Genomic DNA, 21,331 nt, shown 5'->3' on the forward strand with positions numbered 1-21,331 from the left:
CTCTGCCAGGCACCGTTTACTGTGAGCCCCACTCACCTGGGCTCTTCACTGGCGCAGGCAGCAGTCTCCTCTCGGCGGTGGCAGCAGGCGGGGCTCTCTCGCTCCTGAGAGCCTCGCGGGTGATCCGCTCCACCGCTCTTCACCCAGGCCCCCTCTCGGGACCCGGGACTTCTCCAGGGAACCCGCGGGGTTCCTTCCGGACTCCTCATATAGCGTAGGGGCTCCCTCCGGCTCACGGAAGCCCCACGTCGTCAGCAACTCTGGCGCCTCTTCCGGCCGGATCTCAGGCCCCGCCCAAGTCCTGGGCAAGGGGCGCCTGACTTCCGGTTTGGGCTCGGCCACGGCGGTGATCAAATGCATGGGTGGGCACCCTCAAAGCTCACCATGAATGCGGGGTGGGCACCCACAAAGCTCACCATGAATGCGGGGTGCGCACCCGCGAGTTAAAAAATGAATAGCACAGACACAGGGTGGGCACCTGCTTAATTAAATGAAAACAAGCAGATGGGGCACCCGCACTCACAAGGAGGGGGAATCCCTACGCTGGGGATTCGCTCCCAAAGGGCTGCCGCACATCGCTGCGCAGCCAACACGCTTTTCTGGAGGAAAATAAAAGAAGTACAGCACAGCACTCCCAGGACGGAAAAGGGCTGCCAAAGTCTCTGTAGGGTCCTGGGATAAAAGCAAGGCAGAAGGGACCCAAAAAGAAGTCCTCCAGGCAGCCAGGGGCTGGGCAGGGCTCAGGGAGGCAAGCCTTCCCCTGGGCCCCAGCAGCAGCACGCCCCTGGTAGTTGTAAGTCAAAAACAAGAACATTTTCATGGGGTCACAGCCCCTTCTTTTATACAGCATTTTCCTTTGTTCTGCAACTGTAGGGCAAGGGGAGAACCAGATACAACTGGTTCAGTAGCACTTTGTTTTGCTCAGCTCCCCTCTCTATTCACAGGACAGGCCAAGTACATCAGACGCACCACAGGAGGTGGAGCCAGCATTGTGAAGGGAATGCCCAGCCCCATTCAGGTCCCAGGTGCAACTCCTCCCTCCCATCTACATGCAGATCTCTCCATTCACCACCGGGTAGACTCACCCTGGCTCCTGGAATTTCCCAGCCCTCTCAGCTCCTGTCAATCACAAGCCAGACAGGAAATTCACAGCACACAGAAATGCCAACAGGCACTTCTCCACCAGTCACACTAAATCTGCGCACACCATTGCGCAGCATTTATTCTCACGAGTTCGCACATACCAAACTCGCCTCTGCACCCCTCTCACATCAGGAACTACCATGGACACACATATCCCCTATGCATTCCTATGGGAGGGCAGGCCAGTCTCACTAAATGTAACACAGAGCGCACGCACTTTACACGGAGATACAGTGCTTAAGTGCCTAGAGGCCTAAAACTACTAACACTACATAGGGAAAAAGGCCAGGATAAATGCAAAATGTTTAGGGGTGAACCTGCCAAAAGGACCAGGTCCAACAGGGTGACTTATAGGTTTTAAGTGCAGTGACCCTAGATATAGGAAACCTATATCTTTAGTAAGGGGTGCTAGTGGTGCAGGGATTCTGCTTATACACAGAACTATGCGTAGAACCCCAGGACCTCAGTGAATTGTGGTGTACCAGAAACTCACCTCAGAACCCAGAACCCAGTATCCGGCTAGCATAAGTGTCCCATTCGTTATCCGAGATTTAGCTCGGCGGTCCCAATGAAAAGACAACCCAGAACAAGCGACTCAGTATACTCTCAGTAATGGTGGGAATCGGAAATACCTGTTCGTATATTATTCTCACATCAGTCCACAACAATAATCAACAGAGACACGGTGTAAATAAAAAGAGTTTATTTTTATAGACCACGTGTCCTAAGATGCAGTACTTTGGCTAATTCAAGCAGACAAATGATTAAAATGAAAACCATCAACATCGTTACAATACCATAGAATATAAAAGGGGTGATCATGTTATAATGACAGTGGATACTACCACCTTCCCTTTACTAAGAAGCTAATATTATTATTAGACTAGTAGAAGGTCTCTTAGGCTTGAATAGGGGACCCCATACCTCAAAGATCAGCTTAGTGAAATCACATCACAGGAGCATCAGGAGTCTTCTCGCAGGAAGGCTCGTCTTCGGTCTGAATAATAAACATGATGTCTGTGATATTAAAAGCACCAACTTTCAGGTATTTGCAGCTGCTCGTGTGTTATGACTAAATAGTGGGTCGATCAACCTAGAGTGGAAAACATGCATTGTCTAACAAATCAGACTGTTTGTCACATCATGTGCAGACCAAGGTCGCTGCGCAGAGCTCGGGATGGTAACAACAGATTGCTCTCGTGTGAGGCAAAACTCAAGTCAGCAGTTTGTTTAAGCAATAACATGTGAACGCAGTGTCGTGCGCCAAAGCAGCAAGATGGCTTTCTAACCTCTAACGTGGTTATGCTAACTTAACAATGTATGTACGTATTAAGGGAGTCCTTACTACATGCCCTCTTGATCGAAGCACTACTTAGTATGCAAGAAAAGAGAGAACGCAGAGTTCAAGTGCGACAGAGCAGAACAAGGCGTATTCAATTTAAAAACAATGGTCAGTTCAGGCAAAGTCCGAGTATGAAAAAACCAAAAGTGGAAAGAAAAAACAAAAAACCTCAAACGTGCAGCGGGGGGTGAAAAAAAATGAAAAAACGCCTCACCGGGCAGAAGTGCAGACGCACAGGGACTGTTCAAGACACGTGAGAAAAACACAGTGGACGATAGTTCACTCAATCCATGAAAGTATATGCAGCATATGTGGCCACTGCTTCCAGCAGAAAATCATTGGCACGGCCACTGAAGGTTTCAGCCATCCAGTTAATCAAAGAAAAGGAACATACATGTTCTTCCATTAGCGGAGCCTCTAGCACCATCAGAGGGCAACCAGCGTGTACTTCCAAATAACTCATATGCAAGAAGTCATATGCCGCTCTCGCGACGTCCCAATTACCCAGGATACCATGCGCCGCACCGCAGGCCATAATCCGAACACCAGAACAGGCGAACTCGTGAGACACTAAGGGCCTCATCAGTCGATCATAATCCGGGTCCGGAGACACCATGTTGGTTAAGCACAAATCCATAGGCCATTGAAAGGGACAATCTAGGCAGTGGAAGACAGGTTGCACGCAGGTGAAGTAGGAATACCGGAAGGATAATCCATATGCCAGGCTCAAAGTCGCCAATGGCAGGACGCCATAGTATTCAAGCATCCTGTCACGAAGAAGCTGCAGACGGGACAGGCTGTCGTGTGGCACAGAAAGAGCAGCCATTCCGTAGGATGAAAAGTAAAAGCAGCACACCTGCCACCAGCGCCAGAATTAAAGGGACACCTCCAAAGACGCTCGAGAAAATAGAATGAAAAAATGCCGGAATCACACCAAAAATAGTTTGGAAAGAGGTCACGAGGCCCGAGCCCACAAGTTTAAAAAAATGAGCCAGGCCAGTTGTGGACGAGGCATTGAAAATTGTTTGGATCAAAGCTCTATCTACCCAGAGCATAGTGTTTCATACAAGAGGTAAACTTAAAAAGTGCGAACGGGAGAGTTATCAATCTGTGTAATAGCCACACTGCTGAATCTACTTCCGCTACAGAGAAAGGTAACGGCTCCAACTTCTCAATATGTAACAAGGAATATGAAGCATCTTTCATGGACATGAACTGCTGTTTGTCAGTAAGGTTAAAGGGAAGAAATAACGATGTCGTATTCAGATAGTCCCAAGGGACCTTCCCTGCCTTCAATGTTTGTAATGTCCATGCAAACTGCATAACAGAACGCAACTGGTTTTGACCATGATACAATACAGACATATCATCATGCACAATATCAACAATTGAAGAAACAATATTATCTAATGTATAAATTCGAGAAGAAAGAGTGCTAATGCTGTTATCAATAACTGCTAATACTTTTTCCATATTAGCCTGATCAATAGCCCTCAATCGTGAAGCTGCCTCAATTTGCGACAGTTTCCATACTTCGTTGTAAATAGCATACGCCCATCTTTTGGATCTGCCACCCACAGGACCCTTAACAAAATCATTCAAATCTATTTTGTCATGTAATTTTGATAAATGAACTTTGACAGATGCCAAGGTGGAATGTCGCAGCCAGGACTGACATAATTTCCCTACAGAGTACGTAGTTACTGTATGTGACGACTCAAACCGTGGGTCTACGCGTTCCTGAGTATACCCCGGTTTCAGTCCCAGAAAACGACGTTGACAGGTATCAGAACTGCTTTGCCAAATTAACCATCCCTCACTATTAAATTTCGAAATATTGAAAGATGAATTAGAAACTAATGACTGCAAAGCAGGAAGGGACAGATCTGTGTGGTTATCCCAATTTGGGTAAGCGCCCAGATCCGGCACAGAAGGCGAATTTAGTTTTTTAGAAGTGGCCAATCCGAAACAGGTGGTTTGGAAGATGGTTGAATTTAAAAACAACATATGATTTGGTACTTGACAGGCACGGTGTAAAGCTTCAGTTCCCTGAACCTGCCACGGTTTGGAACCCCAAACCGACTTAAGATCAATAGTAGCCTTCCATAGATCATAACCCTTGATTGACAACTCATCCATAAAGGACTAAGAATAAAGCAATTTGGTGTGTGTCAGTCTAACCTTGGAGGCAGACTCAGGCTTAACTTTAAAATAAAAGGATGCCGTGGCTGAAACACTGAAATCAGTAAAATAATCTACTTATCTACTAATGTATGTGAAATGCCAAACGAGGGGGTGGGACAGTGTTCCCATTGGGTAAAATTTACAAAATTTCTAAATGTATTCGCTTTATGCAGGAAGTGATTGCCATAATGTTGAAAACAATACTGTTCTGCATAATTAGCCGCATTTTCATACAAATCCTCAGCATCAAAAGCGGCATAATATTTCAAATCTGAAAACAGAGCCTCAATGGCGTGTACATCCCAATCATCAGAACGTATGTTCTGTTTAACTACATCACCCATAGAAACACGAAATACATTAGGAACATTAATGACCTCTGTAGGCCCATGAATTTGAAATTTAACTGCATCCCATGCTATTCCATCCATGACGGGCCAGGCAGTAATATTCACAAAAGTCTGGTCCCTTTTCATGATGTGGGACGAGGAGTGGGGGGCCAAAGTTCCATTGATAAGTCTAATTGTCGATCTCTCTTTGAGATAGTGGCCATCCACCAAACGGAAAAAAACTATAACAAATCCAATGGACATAAACAAAAAAATACTGAAAAGCAGCAACCAGATGTATGTCCAAGGGGCTATCAAAAAATGTCTCTTAAACCAGCTTACAAAAACAGCAATGTTCGATGGGGGAGTTGAGGGCAAAGAGTTAGTGTCAAAGGAGAAACGGGACTGGCCAAGTGCTGTAGATTGTAAAACAGGCGAGGGTCCACGTGTAGGATAAGCATACTCAGTTTCTTCGGGCAAACCACCAGCCGGTGGTATCAGCAAGGGATCAGTAACTGATTGCATCTCGATGGCAATATCAGACAAGGTGTTAGAAGCAGGAACCAACATTGAATTTCTTTGCATCGTCTGGCATGAAACTGCCGGCGTCATACTAAGAAGTATCGGCCACTCGCTGAAGTTTGACATTGTCAATAGAGATGTACCTGTTTTCTTTGCGACCAGGAAGTGGAGGTAAAATGACTGTTCTTGTACCCTGCACTCCAAGCACTGGAACCGGTGCACGATAAGAGGGGCCGAACTCCTTCTTGTTCTCCACCTTCTCACGGACCAGGTCTCCAACTCGGGGTAGCCAGCCGACTACCGGAATCTGAACCTCAGCTTCAGATGTGGAGGGCAAGTGTTCTTTCGAAAGAGAGTCTCTGGCTTCTTGTAGAGTCTGCAAAACAGCACAGTGATCATCTACGTCAAAGGGTGCGGTCGACGCCGCCATGTCTAGACCATCAAGGTCTGGAACAAACATTCTGATTCCGAAGAGCATCATGTACGGGGTCCGCCCACCCAGAGACCTTCTAGGGAGATTATTAAGTGCACGTTGGACGTGATACAAATGGGCTAGCCAGTTCCGGCCTGTGCCTAAAACACGTGCTGTCAATGATTGCTTTAAGTCACGGTTCATTCGCTCCACCACACTATTACCCTCAGGTCGGTAGGGGGACGAAAATTTGACTAGGACCCCCAAATTTCTCATAGCCTCCTTGTAAGCCTTTGAGGCGAACGCAGGGCCCTGATCAGAATGGAAGGTACCACACGCAAAAGTTCCCACAAAGACACGCAAATCCCTGATGACAGTCCGCGAGTCAGCACTCCTTTGTGGCCATACCCAAAGAAAACGTGTGCACGAATCCACTGCAACCAAGATATACTTGTACGCAGTATCAGAAGAAAAAGGACCGCAGTGATCTAAATAAACACAACCAAATGGCTTATTAGAGATGTACAGCTGTGTCTGTGGTGGGCGCGCAACAGTAGAAGGTTTAATCTGTTGGCAAATGTCACAATCAAGAACATATGCGCGCGCTTGTTTATATAAACCAAACCACCAGTAACGTTGTTGTAGCAGAGATATTGTAGCTGACACACCGGCGTGGGCTGATGCCAACCCCTCGTGCGCAGCTAGGATCAGTGCTGGTCTGCAGTCCGCGTTGGGAATAATTCTGTCACCAACGTCGTTAATCCTCACTAATGGGACGTTATCAGGACTTAAATGATAAATATAACGAGAGGGAAAACCCTTTGGGTAATCACTTCCCTTCTCTGTAGCAGCAATAGCTGCCAAGAAGTCATCATCAATCTTACTTTTGGATCTTGTAGCTGCTGCCACTAAGTATGTAGCCACTGCTGTTTTCGCTGCCTCGTCAGCTAAGCTGTTGCCGACAGCATGGACACCAAGTCGTTGGTGACCAAGAGTGTGAATAACATTCACGAGAGGGAGACGTTCTTTAAAGTCTGCCACTCGAACCCAAAGCGTTTTATGCTTAATTGTGCTACCTTTCGTGTCTCGATAATCATTCTGAGACCAGAAGTGTAAATTGTCATTGTAGGACTGGACACAGTAGAAGGAGTCACTCACTATAAGAGTAGTGACTCGGGGATCAGCAAACTCCAGTGCAAGCACCAGAGCCCGAAGCTCCGCTAATTGCGCGGTACAATCACCCAATGACTGCGTATGCACCTCATCAGATTGGAATTCACCATTTACGAATGTACCTACGACAATTGCGCAAGCCGCTGAATAAGCGTGCTTTGATCCAATTGCGGGCTGCGCAGACCCGTCAGTGTAAATGACACAATGGTATTCTTCGAGCGGGCGCAAAGACAGAGGTGCCGGATGAACGAATTCATACTGCAAGTACTCTTGAGTCTGTAATGAGGCATCAAAGATGTAAGTGACATCTGGCGACGTCAGTGTTGTGGCCCATTGTATCCACCGTGGATGCAAAGCTTTAGAATTTGGTACACTTGCCTTAGTCACTGCCTCTAAGGCAGGATACGGTGTTACAACCAGAATCTGTTTCCCATGCGACAGTGCGCGTTCCTTAAGGATCGCCATCTGCACAGCAGTCAGAACTTTTTCGACCGTGGAAAAACGTAATTCAGCAGAGGTGTACAAGTGGGATTTGTACGCAATGGGGACTGTATCGCCCTCATTAAACGTCAAATACGTGAACCCCACGGCGCCTGGCACTATTCTTATTACCAGGTTAGTGCGGTTATCACGTGTCAGCAAGTATTTTGAAGCAAGAAGGTCAGCCTGTAAAGACTGTAAAATTGCAGAGTGTTCTAGCTGTCAGCTAGACTTCGAAAACGAAGGTTGTACCAAGGCGTAAAGCGGCTTGATACGCTGGGCATAATCAGGAATATATGTACGGCCGAAATTCAGAAAGCCCAGCAGAGATTGTAATTTCTTCAGTGTCGTAGGAGCACTTAAGCGTGCACACTTCTCCAGAAAGTGGGGGGCTAACCCCTTACCTTCATTGTTGAGCTCGTAGCCCAAAAACAACACCGTATATTCTGCGATGTGAGACTTCGCAAAATTGAATTTGTAGCCATAGTCAGCAAAACTCACGATAATATTGTCGACTCGAGACAGATGTGGCATCAGCTCATCATCCGTAAGATAGATATCGTCAACATAGGAGTATGCATCGGGGTCAATTCTTTCTAAGAGAGAAACCACGCGAGCAGAAAAGACGCCAGGGCTATTTTTGTAACCCATGGCTAATCTTGTAAACTGTTTTGTTTGCCGCCCGAAGTAAACGCCGTCCACTGGCTACTCAGTGTGGACAGGTTGTGGCTAAAAAAGCCATTGGAAATGTCAAGTGTCGTTTTAAACCTTTTACGCACGAGACTGTCGACTAAAGCCGAGCTATGTGTATTTTGTACCGCGCAGGTCCGGCAATGGGAGTTTAGGTGCCGGTAATCCAAAACTAAACGGTACGAGCCGTCAGGCTTCGTTACAGTGAATAAAGGGTTATTCATAGGGGACACACATGTTTCAATAACACCCTGATATTCCAATTGTTCAAGGATCGCCGCGACGTGGGGTCTAGCTTCACGACGCATGGGATATTGTGGTTGAGGCTGGGGCATAGACCGCAATGGAATCTCATGGCAGGGGGACAAACGGTCCCATCCCACCTGAGTACGATACACCGCCGGCGCAAGCGCAAGCGCCCACTCCCCAGCATACACTTCAGCTTGGCCCTTAGGCACTGTGTGCGCAAAGGACGGGAGGATTACTTCCTCCCCTCTAGGAGCCTCTAAAATGAAAGCTGGGGGCCAATCTGCCTCCGCTAGGAGGATATCATAGGTGGTGGTCAGATTATCCCAAAAAATCCCTTTTATTGTACGTTGTATGTCACCCTCAATTAATAAGACTATTTCATAAAGTCTGTCAGGGGGAGCCACTCTGGTGTCAGCTGTTTCAACAGTAACCAATATATCAGTTGCTGTCACCGCCAGAAATGGACGCAGAGCTTGACGGACTATGGTAATTTCCGCTGCGCTGTCCAGTAGCGTCAGCGCCCATGTCCGGTTCCGAAGCTGTGTCCGCACTATCTGAGGCATACCTTGCCGTCAGAGCCGCCACTTTCTTCTTCTGAAACGGGGGTCTTTGTTGTGCAAATTCGTCCTGCTTGCCTTTACCCTCAGTCTGTCGGGGTTGGTCACGCTGTTGTGGAGCACCCCGACCTTTGCCACCGCCTCCGCCACCGGACTGTGTAGCCGATGTTTCCTGTGAAGAACGAGGAGAACGCTGTTCAGAAACCTGAAATCTATCAGGAGACTTAATAGTAGCACGATCGCGCAGATCATAAGTGCGTTCACTACTTGACTGTACGGGAGAGGCAGGCCGAGAGCCCTGTTTCTGTTGCTGCTGCTTTCCCTGTTGTTTAAACCGCCAATTTTGTTTTGGAAAACTTGTTCGGTCATCCTTACCAGAGGCTTCTGCCTTACCCTGCTGTTTTAGATCGGGATTTTTGATTACAGGCTTAACTCCTAAAGAGCTACGTCCCAAATCCCGGTATGCCTCTGCGATTATTTTCGCAAATTCCTGCGGTTTGTCCTCTTCAGCAACTCGCTTCAGTTCATTACGAACCTGGAAATGCAAAGCATCACCCTTAAGGTTTCCCATTATCATGGTAGCCACCAGGTCAAATTGTCCGAGGAGCCGCATCCCTAATTCTATCGCAGACTCCGCACCATGGTTCTCTTGAACTCGTTTGATAACGGAGGGCAGCTGCAACATAGACGGAGTGCCAAAGCACTGCGCGTACGTCGCTGCAAAGACCTTGCCCCAATTTACACAATCATCTATGTGGGGGACCAAGTCTTTAGGCAAACTAATGGTGAGGATCCTGTGTTTCTCCACAGGAGATGTATTCGGGTATACTGCTTCTATTTGGTCAAATTTTTCAGCAAGCCAAAAGGGGAAATCATCCCTAGTTTGGGGGCGCTTGCCCATAACAGAATTAACCATAACAGGACTAATGACCACCGCGTGGTGGTCAGTAGGCTGCCCCGCAACAGCAGGTGCCCCCGCCTGCACATTGCGCGACACATACTGCACTAACGCCCTATATACCGTAATAAGGGCAGTGTGTAGTACACGCAACTCAGCCACCGTCACCGTGAGGTAACGGGGATGAGGCGTAAATCCGGCTAGTACCGGCCAAGTGGCCCCTGCAATTGATAAAGGGCCCATTCTTGGCGGTATAACCACATGGGGAAGGGCGCCATTAAACCAAATAAGATGCTGCCAAGCAGATATTGGTATTTCTTGTGTCCTATACGGTGTATAGTTCGCTGGCACGGCAGCGGCAGTGTAAGAATGAAAGGTATTATCATCCTCACTCACCGCCGGAATCGTCACCCAAGAGTAGAACAACTCATAGGGATGAGCCGCATCGGCTCCCACCACAAAGATGACGTTCATACCAGTGTCCGGCACCCCATACTGCGTCAAATGACGTTTCAGAGCTGTACGGCTATGCGCCGCAATATCCACCGACATTAGGACAACACACACTCGAAGCTATCAGTAGCACAAGGGTTCAATAACCTTTTTAATGATCAAGCTTGAAGGAACCTATATCAATAGAACTAGGTAGGTTTAAATCCGTCAGACTTGTTATCCGGAAACAAGAATGAGGGTGTTGTGGACTAATACAAGCACTACTAAGGCGTTTCAACTCATAGACCAAACGTTAGGTGCGCCATGTTGCAGGGATTCTGCTTATACACAGAACTATGCGTAGAACCCCAGGACCTCAGTGAATTGTGGTGTACCAGAAACTCACCTCAGAACCCAGAACCCAGTATCCGGCTAGCATAAGTGTCCCATTCGTTATCCGAGATTTAGCTCGGCGGTCCCAATGAAAAGACAACCCAGAACAAGCGACTCAGTATACTCTCAGTAATGGTGGGAATTGGAAATACCTGTTCGTATATTATTCTCACATCAGTCCACAACAATAATCAACAGAGACACGGTGTAAATAAAAAGAGTTTATTTTTATAGACCACGTGTCCTAAGATGCAGTACTTTGGCTAATACAAGCAGACAAATGATTAAAATCAAAACCATCAACATCGTTACAATACCATAGAATATAAAAGGGGTGATCATGTTATAATGACAGTGGATACTACCACCTTCCCTTTACTAAGAAGCTAATATTATTATTAGACTAGTAGAAGTTCTCTTAGGCTTGAATAGGGGACCCCATACCTCAAAGATCAGCTTAGTGAAATCACATCACAGGAGCATCAGGAGTCTTCTCGCAGGAAGGCTCGTCTTCGGTCTGAATAATAAACATGATGTCTGTGATATTAAAAGCACCAACTTTCAGGTATTTGCAGCTGCTCGTGTGTTATGACTAAATAGTGGGTCGATCAACCTAGAGTGGAAAACATGCATTGTCTAACAACTCAGACTGTTTGTCACATCATGTGCAGACCAAGGTCGCTGCGCAGAGCTCGGGATGGTAACAACAGATTGCTCTCTTGTGAGGCAAAACTCGAGTCAGCAGTTTGTTTAAGCAATAACATGTGAACGCAGTGTTGTGCGCAAAAGCAGCAAGATGGCTTTCTAACCTCTAACGTGGTTATGCTAACTCAACAATGTATGTACGTATTAAGGGAGTCCTTACTACACTAGCACCAGCTTACACAGGCGGCAATGGAAGGCCTGTAGTTCCATTTCGAGTCATCTCCCATGGGTGGCACAATGCAAGCTTCAGCCCATGGGGGACATCTGGGGTACCTATGCCCTGGGTACATGGGTACCATATACTAGGGACTTATAAGGGTACCTCAGTATCCAATCTGGGATGTACTTAAGTACTGAACATAACAATTTAAGGGAGAAAACAGAGAGACTGGGGTCCTGATTAGCGGGATCACAGTTAAACTAATCAAAAACTGCTTAGCATCAGGCAAAAAGTGGGGGTAACCATCCAGAAGCATCCTACCTTCCTACACTCAGGAACAGCACTCACTCCAGTAGAAGTTAACAGCAGGGTCAAGGGCAGATGCAGTTGGAACTGATCAGCTGGGCAGTCGCAGGAAGGACTCTTGTAGCATGTTGTGCCACTGGTGCTTGATGATCCTTGGAGTCCACTTCTTTGTTCTGGGGAGGGGGAGAGTAGGTCAAGTCTTTTTAGGATTGTTCTCAAGTCTCAGACAGCAGGTTCAAATCTCTTCTGAACTTCCACATATTCTGTAGTGTTCTAAGGAGGATACTACAGATGCCACATTTATGCATGGCACTAGACTGTGGGTGGAGGTGATTCCATAATCAATAGGGTTAAAGTTTTCTGGGGTATCCTCTTTTCTAAGCATTTCCTGTGTGCCCTATAGCAAACAATCCTGCAGTGTCCCTTTCTGCCTAAATCCAAGATGTTAAAACTCTTCTCTCCTAATGCAGAGCCTGTGTGCTCACCCAAGAGATGTGGGCAGGAAAACGAGTGACCCCCTCCTCTTTGGTCACTACAAACTAGTTCTGTGGGCAACTCCTTACCCACTGTAAATGGAGCCTGGCTGACCAGGGGAACAATTAAGGTGTCTGACATCTGCCTGTGGAAGGGGTGGCCTTTTTGAAGTTAATTAAGTTCCTGGACACTGCTCAAATGGTCATCCTGCGAGACAACCGCAACACCTTCCCACACCCAAGCTTAAGACTCTGCTCTATGAGCTAATGCCTTTTTTCACCTTATTCTTCAAGACTGATAAAATAATTGACTCCCCCTCTCTCAAGGGACCTTCCCTGACACACTCAGATGCTGTCAAATATCTACACTACTTAAAAAACCCAAACTTTACCCCACTTTATTGGAAAAATACTGACTAACCTTTAACCTCCCCTGGCAGGGAAAACCATAGAAAAATGTGTCTCATTACAACACATTTAATTCATCAACAAAGAAAATCTATTAGCACCCCATCAATCCGGGTTCAGAGCGGGACACTGATATGAAAAGGCCACCCTAAAAATCCTGGATGATAACCACTGTGTCCTAGATTACGGTGATTCCTGTCTGCTTGTTTTACTCTGCCTTACAGCAGCTTTCGCCTCAAATGACAACTCCAGACTGCTTAACCTCCTTGAACTTTGTTTCAGAATTAATAGCCTAGTTCTGAAATAGTCTGCATCCTTCCTCTCAAAGTGATTGCAGATTGCAAAAATCATTAACTGTATATCCGATCCTGACCCTATCATCTATGCAGTGCCTCAAAAACCAATCTTATTTTCCGTTCTCTTCAACCTATATGTCGAACCACTAGCTGAAATCTGTATCAGTGGGCCAACGAAAATCAAATTTACCTAAAGACATTTACCATAAATGACATTCTCACCTTAAGAGCAATCCTGCTTCACACCTAATCTTGAGTAGAAAAAAAAACTTTGTCACTCTCATCTCAACTTAGGGCCTGATTTAGATCTCAGCGGATGGGTTACTCCGTCACAATAGTCCACCGAAATCTAAATTCCATAGGATATAATGGGATTTAGATTTCAGCAGGGGCTATCTGTCACTCTTATGTCAGAGTAACTCATCTGGCGAGATCTAAATCAGGCTCTTAATTCATTCTATTTTCTACCTGACTTCACCCCTGCTTTGCCAAAGTTGGTATGTTTATTTGAAAAAACATTAAAGCCCTCTCTAACCATGGCCCAACACACCAATAAACTGAAATGTATCCTGCAACCACCCTCCCTACAAGTGGCTGCCCATGCCTTTATACTATTAAAATTGGACTTTGGCAATGTGGTCTTTCTGGAACGCCTGGCCTACAAATGTTATTTTTTTTTTTTAATCCCTGCTCTCCTTCGGATGCCCAATAAACATCCACTTCTTCAAACTTTACCTGACTCAGTGATTTTTGCTGTTTCAGGACTAGTGCCCTACATGAACTTTATCATATGTACTATTTTAGCCCTACCCTCTACATCTCTAGCCCTTCCCTACACCTTCCAGCAGTCTCTCCATCTTACCACTCTCTTCCTCCACCCTACCCCCTTCTAACTCACCACCTATGCAGCCTCCTGTACCCGCCCTTTTCCACCCAAATTCCTCCTTCCCTTTCCCCTGACTCATACAACAGTTGTAACATCTTTTCATTTATGAAAACTTGACTTGTTCTTTGTAAGACCTATTGTTGCTGTTTTTGTTTGACTTGTAACGCATATCTATGCCTTAGGTGAAGATGGGAGGTATGTCTAAACTTACTTTTTGAAGATATGTTGAGTTGCTGTATGAAGGACATGTTTGATTAGTCTCAATGTGGACTCTGGATAAGCAGTAAGGGATCAGTTGCCTCTATTGATCTGTGATAAGATAAGGATTTAGACTCTGGAGTGGAAGTTTGTAAAAGAGAGAAAGGGCTTGCACAGGATTGTAATATTGTAACCAAGGACATTATTTTCTTGATGTGGTCAAAGATGCACAGAGGAGCATTAATGAGATTTAGCTGAATATGAAAAGCAGTGTACAAGCCATATAAGTCCATACTGGTGATCCACACTTTGATGAGCTGCTCAAGAGTTCCTCTATTTGATTGGCCACCCCCCAATCCGGATCTGAATTTAAGTATGCTGATAGTGAACAACACTTTCATGTATAGTTGCATCTTATTGTTACATTGGTGTACATCACTATGTAGTTAGCTGAGTAGAACTCTAAGTGGCTCCTCATACAGGCTGAACATCATGAAAGTTAGAATGGATTTCCTGTGGAACTCCAAAGGAGATGATATTAGATCATAAGTTATGCAGCAAACCTGTTGCAAATGTCTGCAGTGATAGACTTAAATGGAGAAAATATTCACAAAAGTAAAGTTTGGCACAGGCAGTTTCATGGTCAGTAAGCCTATTAGATGGTTGTTAATAAGTGTGGGATATATGTATCTATTTCACCACCAAATAAGACTCTTTAATGCAGGAAAGGCAATACAATGGGGGATGCCATACAATTTTACTTACAGAAATAAAAACAAAGGCCAATTTAATGAAATCCAGTACAAGCAGTATAGTTGAACATGAAGGATTGCACACAGGGTTGGAGAACAAGTGTACTGGGATGAATAATGTGAATGGGTGAAGCAGGGTTTAGTTCAATTAGAAGAAAGATTAAGCTGGAAGTTGGAAGTACAATTGATTATTAAACCTCTGACAGATCTAAAATGTGTTAGTGACCACTTATTGGTGCCAGCTGACATCATAGCAGGTGGTAAGTTCATTTTTTAGCAAGGCCAAAACAATTTCCCATACTTTTGAAGTCAATTAAATGAGTACAGTTAAGCGGGCGTCATAGTTTAACCCCTTATTTAGAAACCCTAAATTAGTAGTATGAAGCAATTATGTTGTTATTTCGTCATGCATGACCACAGCATAGCAGCCCCTAATACCACAAATTGCCAGGTGTATCATAAAAACTGCATTTTACAATTTTACAATGCTGACCTACCCGAGTCAGAGTTGAAATGTAGACCACTCATGGAGTTTGCCCCTTTTTATTCAGAAACTAACATTTAACCAATTAATTTCCATTGGGCAGTGTCCTTGTACTCTGTGGATTCCCTAAGTCTTCTTATTATCTCTTGTGTTATCCAACCTATACCTTCCAAAACTAATATTTATGGCAGGAGGACCAACTCCAAATTCCACATGTATGCGGATGATATGGAGATTTATTTTAAACTTCTTAACAGGCATGGAGGACTGTTATCTGTTAGCCGACTAATTGAAATGGATTAACAATGAGATGCACAATTAAAGTCTCTGTTTAAAACAGCTCTATGACAAAGCCCTTTTCTCCTCTCCCAGAACATTTTGCCCACATTTCCATTTTATTGGTATCAATCTCTTACTGACAACCAGGAATCCCTAATCTTCAAGATGAACATTCTTGATGAAAGCTTTGACAGTGACCTCATCTGATCTATTAAGAAAGCAAAGTCATTGCTGTTTCACTTAAAAACCAAAAGGTCATGGAGATTATGGTATCCCTATCTCAAAAAGATTATTTTCAAAGGCACCAGTTTGTTCAGCAATGACATTCAACGTATACAGCCTCTTTAATTACTAACTACTTACCAACAAGTGGTCCTGAACTCGGTAGCCTCATCAAGCTGGTCTAGATATAAAGACACCCAGGTTTCTTTTAAGCATATTCAGTCGCTTTCAATAAGGGAATAATTCAAAGCTAGAGTCATCTACCAGGTTAAAAAATGTATTAATAGCTTCAGACCAACATACCAAAAGAGACTATTACGCCAATACCACTATAATCGCTCACGGGTCTCATTGTCCCCATTTCTTCAAAAACATTAGGAATTTTATTCCACCCTTTTGAAAGGAATGGCAGCCTCTATGTTGGATCCATGTGTCTAGAATTCAATACCAGATAACAATAGAACCATAGCAGACCTGCTCCTATACTAAAGGCTTCTGAAAAACAGATATTAGATTCTCTCTGTCAATCTTCGCCGAGACCCTTGCATACTCTTATTCTATTTATCGGTAGAGTGATAGTGCTGTATTAATTATGTACCTCAATCCATCTGTACATCAAACACATCTTTCAAGTATTACCAGAAATTTCTTTAAAGGCCGGGTTTTGTGCAGATCCACCCAGGGATAAAACAGGGTTGACAAAAGAGCATTTCTCACTTTAACTCGCATGGGAGACCTGGCCACAACAGAACACAATTTCCAACCAGGAGTTCCTTATCTTGGTTTGTTTTAAATCTGTTCAATAGTATTTGCGAAATTAATGTTCTTAAAATGTTTTTTTGTTTCCAATATAGGGGTAATGTTCTATGGGGTCTGCGGCACCCAGATATGGCAGGTATACAAGTTTCTCAAGGTGGTAACAAATAACTTGAAATGAGAAGAAAAGAGAGAGAGCAGACTCATACTCAGTTTGGGTACAACAAAAACAGGATTAAACAAGGATGCTGAAGCACACTACTGTCTATAAGAGAATATCTCCTCTCCCTAAATGATGAGGAACAGACTATGCCTCTCCCTTTAACTCATTTCAGTTTGAGAGTTTCTGTCTGATTTTTTCACTGAGACTACCATGTGAAAATTGTTTCGTTTGGTCAAAATTGGTTTGTTGCCAATGCAATATGCATTGGACTCGCTTGATATTCCTGGATTTGTATTATAGGTCTTAGCCATGTTATGTATAAATATGAGATTTTGCCACCAAATTTCAACAGTCGAAGCCTATCATGTGGGGGATATCAACTAGTTCACTATATAGTTTTTATTGCTCATAGTTTACTCACTTTGAAGACCGTATTATTATTGCTTGACAAACATAGAATTGCCTCACATGTCTCATGTAATTAAGAAAAGTAATTAAGGTACTCTACATGACTTTTTAATTGAACTTGGATTTCTCTTTATATTGTGCATTAGTCCACATATTCCTTTTATCAACAAATTACTAACACTTGCATGTTGGTCCCTATTATCTTTTCATCATTTCCTGCCACTATATCATTAATATCATTAAGGTTAATAATAATGACATTACTAACTAGGATACGCAAGAACACATAAAGGTCAGAACACTATGTATTATCACAGCATTTCTCCATCTTCAGGCCTGATTATAATGTCGGTCGGAGTTGCCTCGGACCGACACCATTTCGGTGGAGGAACGACCTGACCATAGGTCAGCGGTTCTGCACACCGAATTATGATTCAACACAAACTCCATTTATCAATGTGAGCTGTGTGGTGGGTGGAAACCGGAGAAATAGGAGTTTGTAAACATCCCTCATGGTGCCTCCCACACCCAAGCCCAGATGCGGAAGGCTAGGGAGAAAGGAGGCCCTGCTAGGGGCACCCAATGTTGCTTTCTGACAGCCTTTTCATGTCGGAAAGGCCGACATGGAAAGGCTGTTGGAAACTGACATAATAATCCCAACTGTGAAAACGCCGTCCTTAAGGGATTATGAGGAGTTTCCGACCGATCGATGGGCTCCATGAGCCCGTTGGAAAGTGTTGGTCGATCCCTCTGACTGCTGCCTCTGACCGCAAGCATCGGAATGCGTCGGTTGGACCACAGCAGTAGATGCGGTTCGGACCGCTACCGACAAGCAATTGGGTGCGGCAGGAACCGCATCGTAATCAGGCCCATAGTGTTAATAATTAATCTGGTTCTCTTCCTTTATAAACAATTAATGTGTCCACAGATAATGCAGCGGGTTGTTCTTTCCCTTCTTTGTAATTGAAAACTTCATGACTCAATGATTACTGTGAATAGGATCCTGCTCTCTTAAACATCAATTAACCCATTATAAGATGGCCACTCCCTTTGTCCTAGTTCCTCATGGTCACAAAATGGCCACCCAGTGCCATGACCATTGACTCATATGACTTTTGCACCGGAAGTATCATATAATACCTCCCTCATGACAGCCGCTAGATAATTACTTAACAACAGGGAGTACCTCTTCCTTCAGAATGCAGGGACATCTTTTTCCAATAACCACATACATATAAGGTAAGCGCTGTGTCTTTCCTTTAGTCATATTTGCCTGAATACTTAGGCTAGGAACAAGACCGTTTCGGTAGGCGGCCCCTTGCATGGTGTTGAGCTTTTCATGCACTAAGAGACACATCTGTGCCTATTACAACAGATCTCATGTTTAGAATATTCTGGTTTCTCAACACTGCATTTTCTCTAGGAGAGCGTTAAATTCATTATATTATTGTACCCCTTTTCTTAAAGAAGTTTCTGCTTCCACGGCTGTCTATGGCCCCACATGCATAAAGATATTCATGTTATCAAGAGTGATTGCATGCATGCATGCAATGCCCCACAGTAATGTTGTTTTTACTGACATCATTTATACATACACACTATATTACATACTTTCTACAAGTGTAAACAATATATTATTTTGAGTAATGATATGGTTACAAATTAATATTGTTATATTTTTCTTCCTGTTTTTCTCTAATTTTTGTATGTTTGTCAATTTGTAAAGACACAAATTACCTGGAATTCAATTACAATATACCATTTATGATTTACAAGTTATCGCTATATTATGATTTTGTTTTACTTCTACAATTTTCTTCTTTTTGTGTATCTTTCATTAAAATATGGATGTATTATGTGTATTTTAATTGATGTGTCTTGTTTTTTATCTATTGATTTATGTTCAACACTATCATTTGCCGACCTTAATTGAACAATAAACACACCGCCTTGAGAAAGCCCCAAGTTTGCTCACCGCGGGGTGGAAACGTGTTGGCTGGTTGCAGCTCGCTTATTTCTGCATTATGTTAGCAATATTTGAGGAGCATCAGGAGCTTGCTAAGTATTAAATGTGATACATCCCAATATCAAGATAGCATATTCACTTGTTTTGAAAACCCATTTGGGTTTATTGATGTATATATTGTATATGACTAACCAGTACCTTTGGATGTAAAAAATGTTGGGTTGGTTTCAAAAAGGTGAATTATAGATGACCATGATTAGACTGGCATTTTGCATAAAGTGTTGGAACTTGGGCTCGCTGAACCATGCAAAGTGGTCTTCCTACATGTGTTGGGTACAAGCAGGACCTTTGGCCAACCCTCACTGCTCAAGTGTGTGTAGTGGGAATTAGCAGACCACACAGATTGGCTGACAATGGAGATTGGGAGCAGCTCCTGGTCTGAGGCTAGACTCAGCAACCTACCTCACTGTCCACAGCAAAAGGCTGTGCACTGTGGAGTTGGCCATGCATGAAGGTTGGGCACCAGGCCAACCAAAGGCCAAGCCCTGCAGCCAACCCCAGTGTGCATGGTCAAAGGCCGTACAGAGCGGAGGTGGTGTCCATGGTAGGTTGAGACCAAGTTCTGTGTTGAGGAAGGGAATAGAATTTAAATGTAGCATATTTTTCAAAAGCCAAGAAATAAAATGAAAATACAGGTACAGTTATGTTATAGATAGCTTGATGATAAGACCATAACATATATTTAAAATACCTCTAAATTTCCCTTCAAAATAATTGAAAGACCATAATTGTTGTGATTGAAACTAAAAAAAGCATGATATTCACCAGATATAGATAGCTCTGGAAATAGTTATCATACACATGGGAGATTAAGTAACTATGAAGGTATTAAAATATCTACTAAAGCAGCCTGATAATATAGTCTTACATGCAGAAGAGCAAGACGTTCAAGCTCTTTATTTAGTTTAAAATTGCTGATATGTATTGAGGAATGATGACCTTTCCAAGTAAAGTTCTTTATCAATCCATAAATTTGATTGATATATATTTTGGTAATTTTACTGGGGACATCTGAAAATAAAAAAGTTAAAAGCAGTATGATGAACATTTTAACCAAGGCAACCCTGCCAATAATTGAAAGAAGGGTTAACCTCTATTGCTCATACAACTTGCATACTTTGTTTATGGTGGTTGCCTAATTTAGTTTGAGGAAATTGAAATAGGTTGAAATACATAAATTCCGAAATATTGAAGAAGCTAGATTTCCAGTTCTAGATTGGCTCTAGAACCTCAAGTCGATTGTACTTTTTCTCAGCATGAGAGCGTAGGGGGAAGAGAAATTGTTAGCAAGTCAATCAATTCAATTGCAGTTCACTAGGGTCATTAAGAATCACAGACAGCTAATTGGGGTTAGATGATTTATTACAAAGCCAGAAATAACTGAACATACAGACACCTCAAAACGAAGGTGTAGAAATACATTGGGACTAATAAAAAGCCAAACCTACAAATGAAGTTAAGGCGGTGCAACATGCACAAGATGTTTAATTCAAGAATCAGAATACGAAAGAGCAGAGTGCAAGAGTCCAGATTTTGTTGCATTTGCAGATTTCATCAAAATAAAGCATGAATCTATCCCTACACTAACTCTAACGTGGCATCCCTAGTGAAACATTCCACGGGCAGTATCGGTTAAGGTGTCAGCGAGTAGAGTCTTCCTTAGAAGTCTCTCAACATTAATTGGGTCAAGCAGCATGAAGCTAATGAGACAGAGCTCATTCTAAGATGCTCTCTTTCCCAAGGTAGAGAAGAGGTGGGCCCTTTCCCTAGTTACCGTGTACCAATATTACAGGTAGCCTCCCAGAAGCCTTTCCGGGTCATGCCATCCGGCCATGCCACATCCTCATAGGTAATTATCCACTGGAGAATGATGATCCCGAGCTGTAGCGAGATGGCCTTGATTCACAGGCTCTCTCTGGTGAGAAAGTTCAACAGTTCTAATCCGTATCAGCGTTCAATGCATCTTCTTCTCTCCTTGCCTAACTCCTAAATCAAAGACATTAAT

The sequence above is a fragment of the Triturus cristatus genome, chromosome 2_2 (assembly GCF_964204655.1).
Source record: "Triturus cristatus chromosome 2_2, aTriCri1.1, whole genome shotgun sequence".
In the NCBI taxonomy this organism is placed as follows: Eukaryota; Metazoa; Chordata; class Amphibia; order Caudata; family Salamandridae; genus Triturus; species Triturus cristatus.